We start from the raw sequence: 12237 nt of genomic DNA, 5'->3' as shown, positions 1-12237 counted from the left end.
GAAATGTCTGTGTAATGCAAAATATTACCTCTGTAATGAAAATAATTGATTCATTGTTGAATTTTATCTAACTTAACAATCGGACATTGTAGGTTTGACAACTTTTTGCCCCACCAACTTTCCTGGAAAAGCTCCACCCATGAACTCTCCTCTTCTTGTTGCGCCCCCGGCAAATACCGTCATTTCGACCGGAAACGATACCCTGAAATACAGTTCCTATTGCCTGCGCCGCCAATAGGCGGCCCGCTAAAAACTGCACGAGCTCCGACCGGCTGAAAATTCAGTTTCTGATGAAAATTCGCTATTCGGACACTGCGCCGCCCGGCACGTGCCGTCTGCCCGATTAAAGAGTCCGGTCGCGCCGTATGCAATGTCGGCAAGATCAAAGGGTTGAGCCGGGCGGCGGCGGGCCCGGGAGCGTGCCGGCGGCGGATGCAGCCAGCTAGCGGCTGCTGAGCCGCGCACCGGCCACCCTGACTCATCAGAACAACGGCACCAGCAGCCAGTTTTAACCCGCGCGACAAGGCTTAATAGATGTGTTCTCGTTATAGCTATTTTTGGCTAAAAGATCCTAGCTGGGAGGAGTTATTTGCGGCAGTGCTAAAACCATGGTTTAAAGTTAAGCGCGAGCGGTAGAGGGCATCAAACGTGAAATATTCAAAAGACATGCCATTTAAATGGGCAACAAACATGGTTCCAAAAGTTGTTGTTTTTTCGAAGAATTCAACTCACTTAGTAATAACAACAGAAGCACTTCAGTAACATAAGAACTGTGTTCAGAATTAGGATTGTAAGGAAAACAGAAGTTTCCGCATCACTGGCTAAGGTCTAAGGACCACTCCCGATCCGGCAACACGTCTTGTTCGAAGCTATCCGAATTCATGAGCATCTAAAAGGTAAATATCAAGTCTCTCTGCACCACTGCATCTCAAAACTGCCATAACTGTCGATATAAATTCATGGACTTAGCGACCAGTTATATTTCCCCGAAGCCATCACTTCAAACAGGAGACATTTGCAAGTTTTCACTTATCGTTAGCTGCCTATTGCTCACTTTTTCAGACATTCCTTAAAATTGGTAAATGTTTGTCAAACATTGATGAATTGAATGGAGATTAATTGGGTGGAGATGAAATCCCAACATTTTTTGTGATACTGATCTGACGCTTGGCCCAAAAGATCGGGAAAAACATTTTCTAGGAAAGCCTTAACACAAACACGTCTAATTCAGTAACGAAAATGTTTCGTTGTAAACATATTGAAAACCTGCTGTCGTAGACTGTTGGAAAGTATTTAGGTGTTTACAATGAATATCCGTTTTTCTTTGCAATTTAAAAACATGAAAAATTGTTTCGAATGATCCACAACCTGCACCAAACACTATCACCAACACCGCCACTAAAATATCAACCACCACCACCACCACACCTGACACCACACCACCACCACCACCGCCACAATCGTCTCTCTCCACGACAGATTCCAAATTGTCTTTAATCCTGTTTGCTCTCACACACAACCCGTCCAAAATTAGCACGGCGGATTACCACCGCTCTGCGCCTATCCAGCGGCGCACGTGCACACGCGCGCCGGAACTGTTACCAATGAAGAGCGCGCGCGCGGAAGGGAGAGCGCATAAAGAGCGGACAAAATGACAGACAGGACAACAGCGGCGACACGATGATGGGAGCCGACAGACGGGTCGAGTCCCGCTCGCGGAACGCACAAAAAACGGCTTAGTTTCGGGTGGCCATTGTAACAGTGTTCTTTAGCGCAAATGTGCTCGGACGGGGCGGCGGATGGGATTCATGTCATTACGGGGGATTCGGTGGGATGAAGGTGGGGCGGGAGGGGGGGGAGGGGTTGAGAGGGGGAGTGTAAAGAAGAAAACTGTTCGCCCTGAACAGGTGACTGTTCAATAAATATGGGCGCAAGTCAGCATGGACGAATGAAGGCATGATTGAAACGTCTTTACCATAAGTGACAAAAAAAAAAAACATCGGCACATCTAGTGAACACTTTCATTGGAGGAGCCTAACAGCACACTGCACTGCAGGCTCACAGTGACGTCACACACTATCGCGCGGCCGGACGGCAGCTGTTCGCAGCTATGACGTCACATATCGCCGTGTTTGAACACACATGTTGACAGGGTGACGTCATCCAGATGAAAACTGTTCGCTGAACGGTAGCAGCTTTGATACGGTGGCCGTCAAATGGACACATGCAACAAAGCACAGAGTGTGGTTGAAAGAAGAGCGAGACATGGTTTGTGCGGAACTTGTTTGCGTTCGAACTTGCACACAACTGTTGGATTGACAGGCGGTCAGGTGCTTATTCAAAGTCAACAATATGACATCTTGTGCAGGAAAGTGGAGCACGAATCCAACTTACTCTGCGATCGCACACGAAAACTAGCAAACAATTTACGGAAACAGGTCATCAAAGGAAACATTTTTGCGAGGAGCGCATTCAAAATTGACGTTTTTGTTTTACATAAAAACAGGAACCCAAGGTAAGTTTTGGGTCTTGTTCCAAAATATAATGCAATAATTGTTGCTTTTCGGAAAATGCGACCAATTAATAGAATATCTATGCTTCGAGCGAAAAAAAACCGCAAACATTTGAATTCAAATAAAACATCCAAGTTTTTCAAATGAGCTGGAAGCAGCGGCGAAGCCCAGCGGTAACCGACGGCAGCTGGTTGCTACTGGCCTAAATGCATAAAGCCCTGCCTTTGCTCTCGCTGTTGCTAACGATGGTATGTCTCGCAATCTGTGCTTCAGGAAATACCTTATCACCTTCAGCGCCAGGAATGACATCCCCGTGAGAAGCGGCTGGCAACCGCCGGCGGTGGCGGGGATTTTTCCATCTCCCCCGGTGACAACAGCGGCAACTGTGGCAGCTGCATCTGCCCACAGTGCTTCCAAAATCGGCTCTTGTTCGCCTGGTGCCGACACGGGCTCGGCAGAGCATTTAATTGGCTCAACGGCAGCGCACAGAGCCATTACCTCCGGCCCGAGAGTAGCCGCTTTGATCTCGGCCCGAGTCTGTTTTATTTATTTTTCATTCCCATCGACACATCCGCCGGGCCTCCCCCGAGGGACACCCTTGCAAATGACAGTCCCATTAGCCAATCAGCGCCGCCGGCGGCCGCTGGCCGACCAATCAGCGAGCAGTGGGGATCGATGGCTCCGAGCAGCGGTGGCGGCCCCGACTGAACCCGGCGGCGGAGGCCGCCAGAGCAACTGCACGTGATTTCCAAAATGAAAAAAACTTTTTTTTTACAAAACACAGGAAAAATATGATTATCCCGTAATAGCTGAAAGAGTCATTGGCGACAAAATCCGACCTTTTTACACCGGCACGAATCAAAAGTGGTCCGCTGAACAAAAGCCTACATAAAAAGCAAACGAAAAAAGGAACACAACAAATCGACATTTGCTCTGAAAATTCCGAGTTAACACGACCTTCCTTTAGCCTTTTTAGGATGCTCAGTCCGAGGTTTTTGCTTTAACTCCACCATTGAGAAGTGCACTAATTAACAGTAAGTTGGAAAGCTTATTTTTTTTTTTTTTTTTTTTGGAACGCAATCGATCCACCAGTATCCAAATAAACCAAGTAAGGTAATTTATACAAACTGGAAGAATGCAATTAGGATACATCTCAGCATATCAGCCCGGCAAGCCAAGACCAAAAAACACACCAAGATGACTTACAAAATTTGATAATCAGCCATCATCTTTGTCAAAAGTCACCGTTTTTTCGACTCGATAGAACCCGCCATCTCCTCTCCCCACGACCACTGACCACCGGCGGCCGGCGCGCGCCCGGTCCCGCCCCCGTCGTTCGTCGCCGCCGTCGGCCGTCGGCGCCGACGAATCCCCGTCGCTGCCGACGCCGACGGTCGATGCCGCCGCCGCTTTGTTGCAGGGCGGCTGAACCAATCGCCAGGGAGATCAAAGGGCGCCGCCAGACGGCGAGACGTGCTGCCGCCGGCGGGGGAGGGGAGGGGGTGACCGGGTCACCGGGGTCACGACCTGGAGCTCGCCGCTCGCAGACAGGTGGGTCAATACAGGTGGCTGCTGCAGACGAGAGAGACGGCCCAGAGAGGGGAGGGGGAGTGCTAGTCTCAGCTAGGAGGAAAGGGGATGTGATGGACGAGGTCTGAGCATATTGATGTTTTCACTTTTCAGAGTACCTAACTGATGTTCAAAACTGATGCAAAATAAAATAACAAGTACCTCCTGCGTTTAATAAAAAAGGCAGTTAGTGAACCTCGTCGCGTCCTGGCGAGGACACGTTGATCAAATATTCAATATTCAGCAAAGTTTTCTTGATATCGTTGTCCTTCATCATTGCCATTATATTTGAAGAAAGGGGTGTTTAAAATTGATATGAGAATGCATTTCTATTAAATCAATGATAACCAAAATCATATCAAAATACCATACACATGATTAGTTCACAAGTATTACCGCGAGTTTCTCAAGCTAAAGCTACATTAATCGTAGCACCTGACAGCAGTTTGACAATTAAAGCTAGCCAGGGTGACAAAACACAAGCATTTCAACACTAGTCTGTGGAAAATGATAAATTTTCCGTCACACACAGCTCCCATCCATGATAAATGACCGCCCATGAGCTACGGTCTGTCTCAAAATCCGGGCCCACATCCGGCCTGTCACCCTCCCCCCCCCACCGGGTAAGAGCCCCTCCCCCCCAAGACCGTCCACTCCTCAATGACACGAAGCAGCCGCCGCACAGAAAAAAATACACGTAAAAAGACCAGGAGGCGGGCAGCTGTAAACGAATGATGTCATACAAACTAGCCAACGAGCTGCCTTGACGGGAACCAGCAGGAGCGACCCAACACCATGGCACGTGGAAAACGGAATGGCGAGAAAGTTCGACCAAATTAACAGAATCCTTGCCAGGAATTTCACGGCCTTGAGGAATTTAATATTGGATAGATCGGATAGATGGAGAAGTAAACAGATTAACAAGAGATAGGAAAGATTGAAAGATACGTTGGTACGTGGAAAAATACTGTTCTACTTATAAATTTCCTTAAAAATATATTGTATTGTAGATATGATCGGCCGGGCAGAAAATGAATGAGCAAGAACGGAAGTAAAAAAAAAATATATTGTGGGTGAACATTTCGTGTGTTCCATACTTTGCCAGCCGCTACCCCATCCCACTGGCGGTCAGCCCTCACCCCCCCCCCCCCCGGTGCCCCCTTCCTCAGACCCACAGGGGTACATTTCCCCGAATCCGCCGGCGCCGCGTGCGCGATTGTCGAATGCTCCGCTGAGATCAAACGAAAGCTCGCCCGGCCCGGCCAACATCTACACGGGCACGGGGCCTCAAAGGCGCACAGGGGCCACATCAAAGGGTTCCGCCGCGGCTGACCGCCCGGCGGCGGGTGACCCCTGACATGAATCACCGCCAGCGGCTATTTTCAGATGCCGCCGCCGCCGCTGCCGCCGGCCCGGTGGTGCAATATGGCGTACCGCTACCTGTAGCGGAAAGTGTGGGTACGATCGTACCAAATGAGATGTGACTATCAGGATTAGGGACGTCCGGTGGTGCAATGGGTACTGGTCAATGGTCATCGCCAATGCCATTGGTGTCCAGCTCGTTACTAAGCAGGATAAATAAACAAACTATTGCTGGTTGGCTTATCGCATCCTGTGGACTGCAGGCTAAAGTTACGAAAAAATCCAAGATCAGTGATTACCGTTGCCTGTGTCATCAAAAATTGTCAGCAAATATCCTGTGCGGAGTAGACAATAAGCAACATTGTACTTTCCGAGTAGCATTTTCTGTTACATATAATTATACAATTTACCTCGTTATAATGGTGTCAAGGAAAATGGACAGCTTTTGATCCATTACCTACATCAGACATGCGTTTTACGCATTATGTTTATAAAAATCCGACCTCCATTAACGTCTCATTACCAGCATGGTTCATAAATTACACCTCACCGGACCAGGGAATACCCAGTGCGCGATTTCGGTCGTAACATCGCATTAACACTGTCAGGATACTTTTTAACACGACCTAACGCGACTAAAAACATCAGGCAACAATGGAGCACGCATCGGCCTTACAACGGCTTTGTCACACCATTCACGCCAAAATAGAGCTAAAAAATGACGGAACACGAGTCAAATTAAACGGTCGAAACTCGAAAAGGCCTGGCAGTGAACCGTTCCTTAAAATCGACTAAAGGCGAAGCTGGAGTAGTCAGTAGGACTTTGAAGGTTCAAGTTCTGGGTGACCTGTCCTTTTCACATATTTTCATGGTGAAAATAATCGCAAGGACCTTGCTGCGCGTAGACCACAAATTCAATTTTCAACGTGTAATGAATTTAAAAAAACAACACCAACACGATATCTGCTGTCTCTCCTGGATTGCATGCCTTCTGAGAACAACGTTTTGATATGTGGAACAGCCTTACCCCATTAATTATCCATGAACGAGTCACATAAATGAACTGACCATCTTCACGAGAACAATAGCTGAAACACACGACAGGCAGGAAAAAATCCAACAAATACAACCACGAGAAAGACAACTCAAGGACAGCTACGAACAATATCTTGCAATGGGATGTTGCAAATGTGTAACAGAAATATCCGTTGCAAGATACCACTGATAGCTACACGAGGTCAGCTCTGTTCTCTGCCAAACAGTCAGCAAATATGGTGGGAAAGTTGGGCCGACATTTTAGTGCGTTATCTAACAGAGTTTGTAGTGTAATGTTATAGGCAGGATAACGCTACGATAGAGGGGACAATCAGGGCGCGCACATCTGTTAGCGTTCTATCTTGTGGAGAGGTACTTCACCGGAGATAGCATTAATTTAACACCCATCCTATCATGGCGTGCTACCGTACACACCATGGCGCAGGTTCTGGGAAATGAGGGCAGTTTTAGGAGAAACATCAGCCTAGCTGGTGTTCGACGTTAAAATAGGTACACACTTCCTTCTCTTCCTTTTATGTTGTCGATTAAGTATTGAGAAATTGATGCTAGCAGATGATTATTTTGAAGAAATTACATCTATTATGAATATTCCGATTCTGCATTGTTGAATCGGATAGGCATCATTTAATTTTTGTCTCAGTTACTGAATTATTGCATCAGTTACATTGTATCATCGCGTCGCCGGACACAAAAAGATTTCGAATCCCCACGCAAGTTCAAAGACCAGTTAGAGACACCAGTTTCGCTCATTGCCATTAACCCACCGCTTACCCGCTGCACAGACATCTCAATTTACCGCGCGCGCGCACCCTGCAGCCCCCTGCAATTCACTTTAGGCTCGTGCACTCCCCCTGCTCACTTAGCGGTTGGCCAATTAATACGCCATTCATCGCGCTCGCCTAGGGGAGGGCCCAACGAGGGACCTTATGAATTTTCCCCCGCAGTTCAACGCATCATAACATAATCCTTTTCAGGGCGATACAATAGCGAGGCGTGTAATACGCCCAGCCACCGGCCTTTCTCACACCATTTGATCGCCCGTCATACAGCGCCCTATTGAAGACCACCTGTCATAACGACCGCAAATACGTCACCTTTTCTACGCCGCAGAGGCGAGTGTGCACACACAGGTGTTTTTATCGGGCGTAATTTCACGCCGTGGAAGTGGTTAGGCGCGGTTGGGTGTTCTAAACGCAGCAATCATCTTGTGGATGCTGCTCGCCGTTTCTCTGTATGGAACAGGCCCCAGTTAGATGTCTGAGGCGGTAAATCAGGCGGAAAATATGAGCACACAGCCGCCGGGGGCGTCTGAATGCCGGCTAATACGGGTTATTACCGCTTGAAAGGATGAGGAGGCAACACGAACCCGCCGATTGCCCACGACCAAGCGGCCTTTTTGCTCGGCGCCGTGTTTTATTTGTGAGGAGGTGCAACGAGAGCAGACGGAACAGGCGGTCATGAAAAGCGAGACGCCACTGTCAACAAATCGGTTTGACGCGAAGTGAGAATTAACACAGCGAAGAAGACAGGTTTGAACTATATGTTGGTAGTTCCCAAGACAATGCCAAAGCTAACAGTCACGCATGTATCTGGTTTGACAAACTAACTATGCCCTCAATTATCAGACGGATAATTCAATAGATCATAGATGTGCGAGCAGAATTTCGTTCTGCCAGATGCCAGAATAAGAAACATTAATGTAAGCAATGTGTTGCAAACAAATTTCGCAATTTCACACCGACAGCCAAGGCAGGCGTGTGAGCTGATCAAAAGTCACCACCTCTCCAGCCACTCCAATGCATCAGCAGCCCCACTCAAAAACACCACAGCGCGCCATAAATGTACCCGCGCGCGCAATATTCGCCACGGGCCGCCTGCGTCGAATAAAACTCGCGCGCGCCGTTTCTGGCCGAGTTGTTGGCGCGCCACTTAAGTCGCCAGCAGTAGCTATTAGCATTGAGTGGCGCCGACAGTGTGCGCCACAATGCACGCGTGTGCGCCACATTGCGCGCGCTGACGCGTCGACAATGGTGGCGCGTCGAGCACCGGAAGGAGTCGACATCCGGGAGGCATCGGCGCCGACACGACGACACCGACGCGAGAACAGAGGAGAGGGCGAGAGCGAAACGGATCAGCGGAGACGAGACAGGGTGAACGAAGATATCAACGGGGGAAGTGAGGCGACAGACAAGTGGGCGAGTCCAAAACGCGTGTCTCGAAAGGGGAAGAAAACGTCGAAGAGTTATCACGAGCGTCTTGAAAAAAACGGAAACTTTGAAATCACCGTGCTCAAGACAGTTGCGAAGAAAGTGAGCGTTAGCACACGATAGATGGCTTTTGACTTGCAACTTAGCTAGCTTTTATGGAGCGCGAGCTTTCTTTCCACCCATGTCGACGTCGAATATGACCATTGACCAAGCTTTGCAAGAACTATCTGCACTCTGATCGCGTAGGATCAACCGACTAGAAGCCCGTCATCCACGCGCATAAGTAACGCATAAAGAAACTAACACAGCTCGAGCTGCCAATAAATAACCACTACAACATACCCACAAAGCAGGATTAAAATGACACGGTTTAAATTCAACCCACACCGCATCGCCGATCTATATGTTAGGCAGGATCCATGTGAGCCAGCAATTTATGCAAATACCGCTTTATGGAACAGGGCTCAACCCCCACTCCCCATGGCTCAACAGTAACGCCCCATTATTTGTCCTGCGGTGCCCCCCCCCCTACCTCCCCATACCCCCGAGCTGAGCCCACTCTGGCGATACGAGCTGTCGCTACCCGTTGGCGATGGAATAATGTAATACCTACATCTTTCGCCGATCGCTGCCGTACTTTCATTACAGTAAGGATGGCCAGAAAACGGTTGTAGACAATAAAATCAAATTCAAACGACTTGCCGAATGGTTGAATAGCGATTTACATTTTTCCGATAAGAATTCAGTATCACCTTGTCATTCAGATTTAGATTACACCTACCATACACAGCGCAGTAAAGATCAACCCAAAGCAGCCGAGTCCTAGCTCAATTCCGTCAGTTATCCGACGCTAGTTTAGGCTAGAGCAGTACCAGTCCAGCCTAGTTCAGTACCAACTACCAAGTCCAGCCAAATACAGTACCAGTCAAGCCCAGTTCAGTGTCAGTCCAGACTAGCTCCCAGTCTAACCCAGCTCAGTTTTCAATCTAGCCCATCTTAGTTCCAAGTCTAACCCAGTCCAGTCACGGTCTGTCATTTCGCTAAAGCCCGGCCCAGCTCAGTCCCATCCTAACCCAGCAGAGCCGCGGTCGGCAGTTCCCACTAAAGCCCGGCCTGCAGCTAGACAGCGCTCACCCGGCTCGGATCAATAACTCGGCCTGGATCTCGGCCACATGCAAATTACGCCGCTAAGAACATTTCACATTTCAGCGGGCTTCAAAGTGCGGTGCGCGCCGGGCGAATATCGCCCCCGCCACCCCATTACTGGGCCCGGTAGACACGGGCGCCGCCAGTCGCTAAGGGCGAGATTCGCGTGCGCCATCCAGCGCCCTCGAGCAAATGAACATTGGAAGGTAATTTGTAATTGCACATGGGGAAAACGGGCGAGCAGAATGGCTGAACGGACGAGAGATGTTGAAAACCGCCACCGAAGCCGGCGGCTGCGTTTGAGCACGAGCATTCTGCGGAGAGGTTCAGTAAATACGAGTAGGCATAGGCACGAGCAGCTTCCGAGGGCATGCCAGGCTATCAAGAAACTGAAATTAAGTGGAAACGTTTGTTATGACACAAAAATATACAATTTTGCGATGAAATACGTCACTGGCAAACAACGGGGAAAATAATATTATTTTACAGAAGCTATTTTATTTTACTCCAGATTGATGAGAATTGATCCATGTCATAAAACATTCCCTTAAAAGATAACGATTACGATTAACATAAACGATTATCCATCGTATTCCAATGGAAACATTTTCATTCCAAGTACTCAGTGCTTTAACTCTAACAACACTACTCTTAGTAAATTTCAACATCACACACTAACTGTTTCTCCAGACGCGCTCCACTGGTTTCTGCTATAACATAAACGCCCGCAAGCCTTCAGGTAAGCACAACTCAGCGTCAGTACGCTCGTCCCATTACCCTAACCATTAGTGCGGTGGTACGTATACATACGTAATGGGGTGGGCGCAATTTACACACGCGCGCGGCGCCCACCAGTAGCGGCGGGCGCCCATTGTTTGATGGAATGTGGGCGCCCGCGGCGGCGGCGGCGGCGGCCGAGCAGTTCACTAATCTGCCGCTAGATGGTGTGCGGTGTGCTGTGTGAGTCGGCGAGGGATGGACCGGATGGAGGGAGGAGGTTTGAGGTGCGTGAGAAAGAGCACAGGAGGAATTAAACAATGTCGCCACCTCATCTTTTCATTATGAAAGTACAAGAAACGTTACGGTAAATCGGATTCTCCGTTCCAAAAATGGGATATGTAGAAAATCCGTAACTCACAAACTTATCCTTGATCCGTTATGATCTTTTCACAGAAATTAATAATGATACCGGGTGTGTCGTAACTCCACGCACGCGCAATAAAAAGCGTAATATTACAACTTAAGATGGCGCCATCTATCTTTTTCGATCTGCGATGTGTAATGCATATCTGATGTCAGGCCACATCACGATATATGACGTTATGATGGCACGCAGTGACGTAAGATGACGTAATCACACGGAAATGGGCCGGACAGTTTCCCAGAAATTCAGACATACCGGACACGGCTCGGCTATGTCTCACGGATAAGGAGGAATTAAGGATGAATAAGTAGTAATATCCCCCGTCTGGAGGTGCCGATGAAAAAGGTGACACCGCCACCACCACCTTAGGTGACGAAGGTGGTGGTGGCGGCGGTAAAGGCGGCAATGTCACAAAAATCGAGGCAAAAGTGGCACTGAGAATGTGGTTTTAGGACTAGACTAGGAGGATCTATAGACGTAAGTCAATATTTCTCATTGGCTGGTCGTTAACTGTCAAGGAAATGCTTTATCTTTAACGAGAAAGCTGAGTAGCAAGTGTTTATGTAACTATTCGCATGCTACCTCTTAATTTCAAGCTATGTCTATAGACTCTTAGCCGATCAGCCCGTATATTCCTCATTACAATGAGAGCCATATATGCCAAAATCGTAACGCCACGAATGACAGCTAAGTCAGTAGGCCGCTTTGCCACCGGGTAAGGAAGCCAGTCTCAGTTGCATATGCGATAAGTTCAGAAACATGGGATGTGCTGCATAAATTGCTTGACGTAAGTCACGCGTGGATAAATGGCACAACGACCACGTCAAGAGGGTATCTGTTCAGATCATGAGCTCTGCCAAATATGCACATTGAATCATGCATTGCTGATGCACACAACATCAAATATATTAGCAACTTCTTATTGCTGTTGCTATGCCATCTGACAGTGATAGCTGTTGCTCAGCAGCCTTATTAAAATAACGAGTTATTCATCCCGTTCTTCAGTTCTTCTGACCCAAACAAATACTGTGCGACCACAAGCATCCCCATTCATTCAACTTTCCCCACGACTCTCCTCTCCTTTTTTCACACCTCATTCCCATCACAAAAAGACACGCAGAGACTCCCACCTGTCGGCTCAGTCGAGACATCATCAATATAATTGACAGCCGCCACGTGCCACCGTTCACACACAGTCCCCGCTCAGTGGACCCCAACCGCCACCTGATCACTCCTCGTA

The sequence above is a fragment of the Amphibalanus amphitrite genome, unplaced genomic scaffold (genome assembly GCF_019059575.1).
Source record: "Amphibalanus amphitrite isolate SeventyFive unplaced genomic scaffold, NRLGWU_Aamphi_draft 001784F_arrow, whole genome shotgun sequence".
NCBI classification, from domain to species: Eukaryota; Metazoa; Arthropoda; class Thecostraca; order Balanomorpha; family Balanidae; genus Amphibalanus; species Amphibalanus amphitrite.
Note: the sequence above shows the minus strand (reverse complement) of the source record.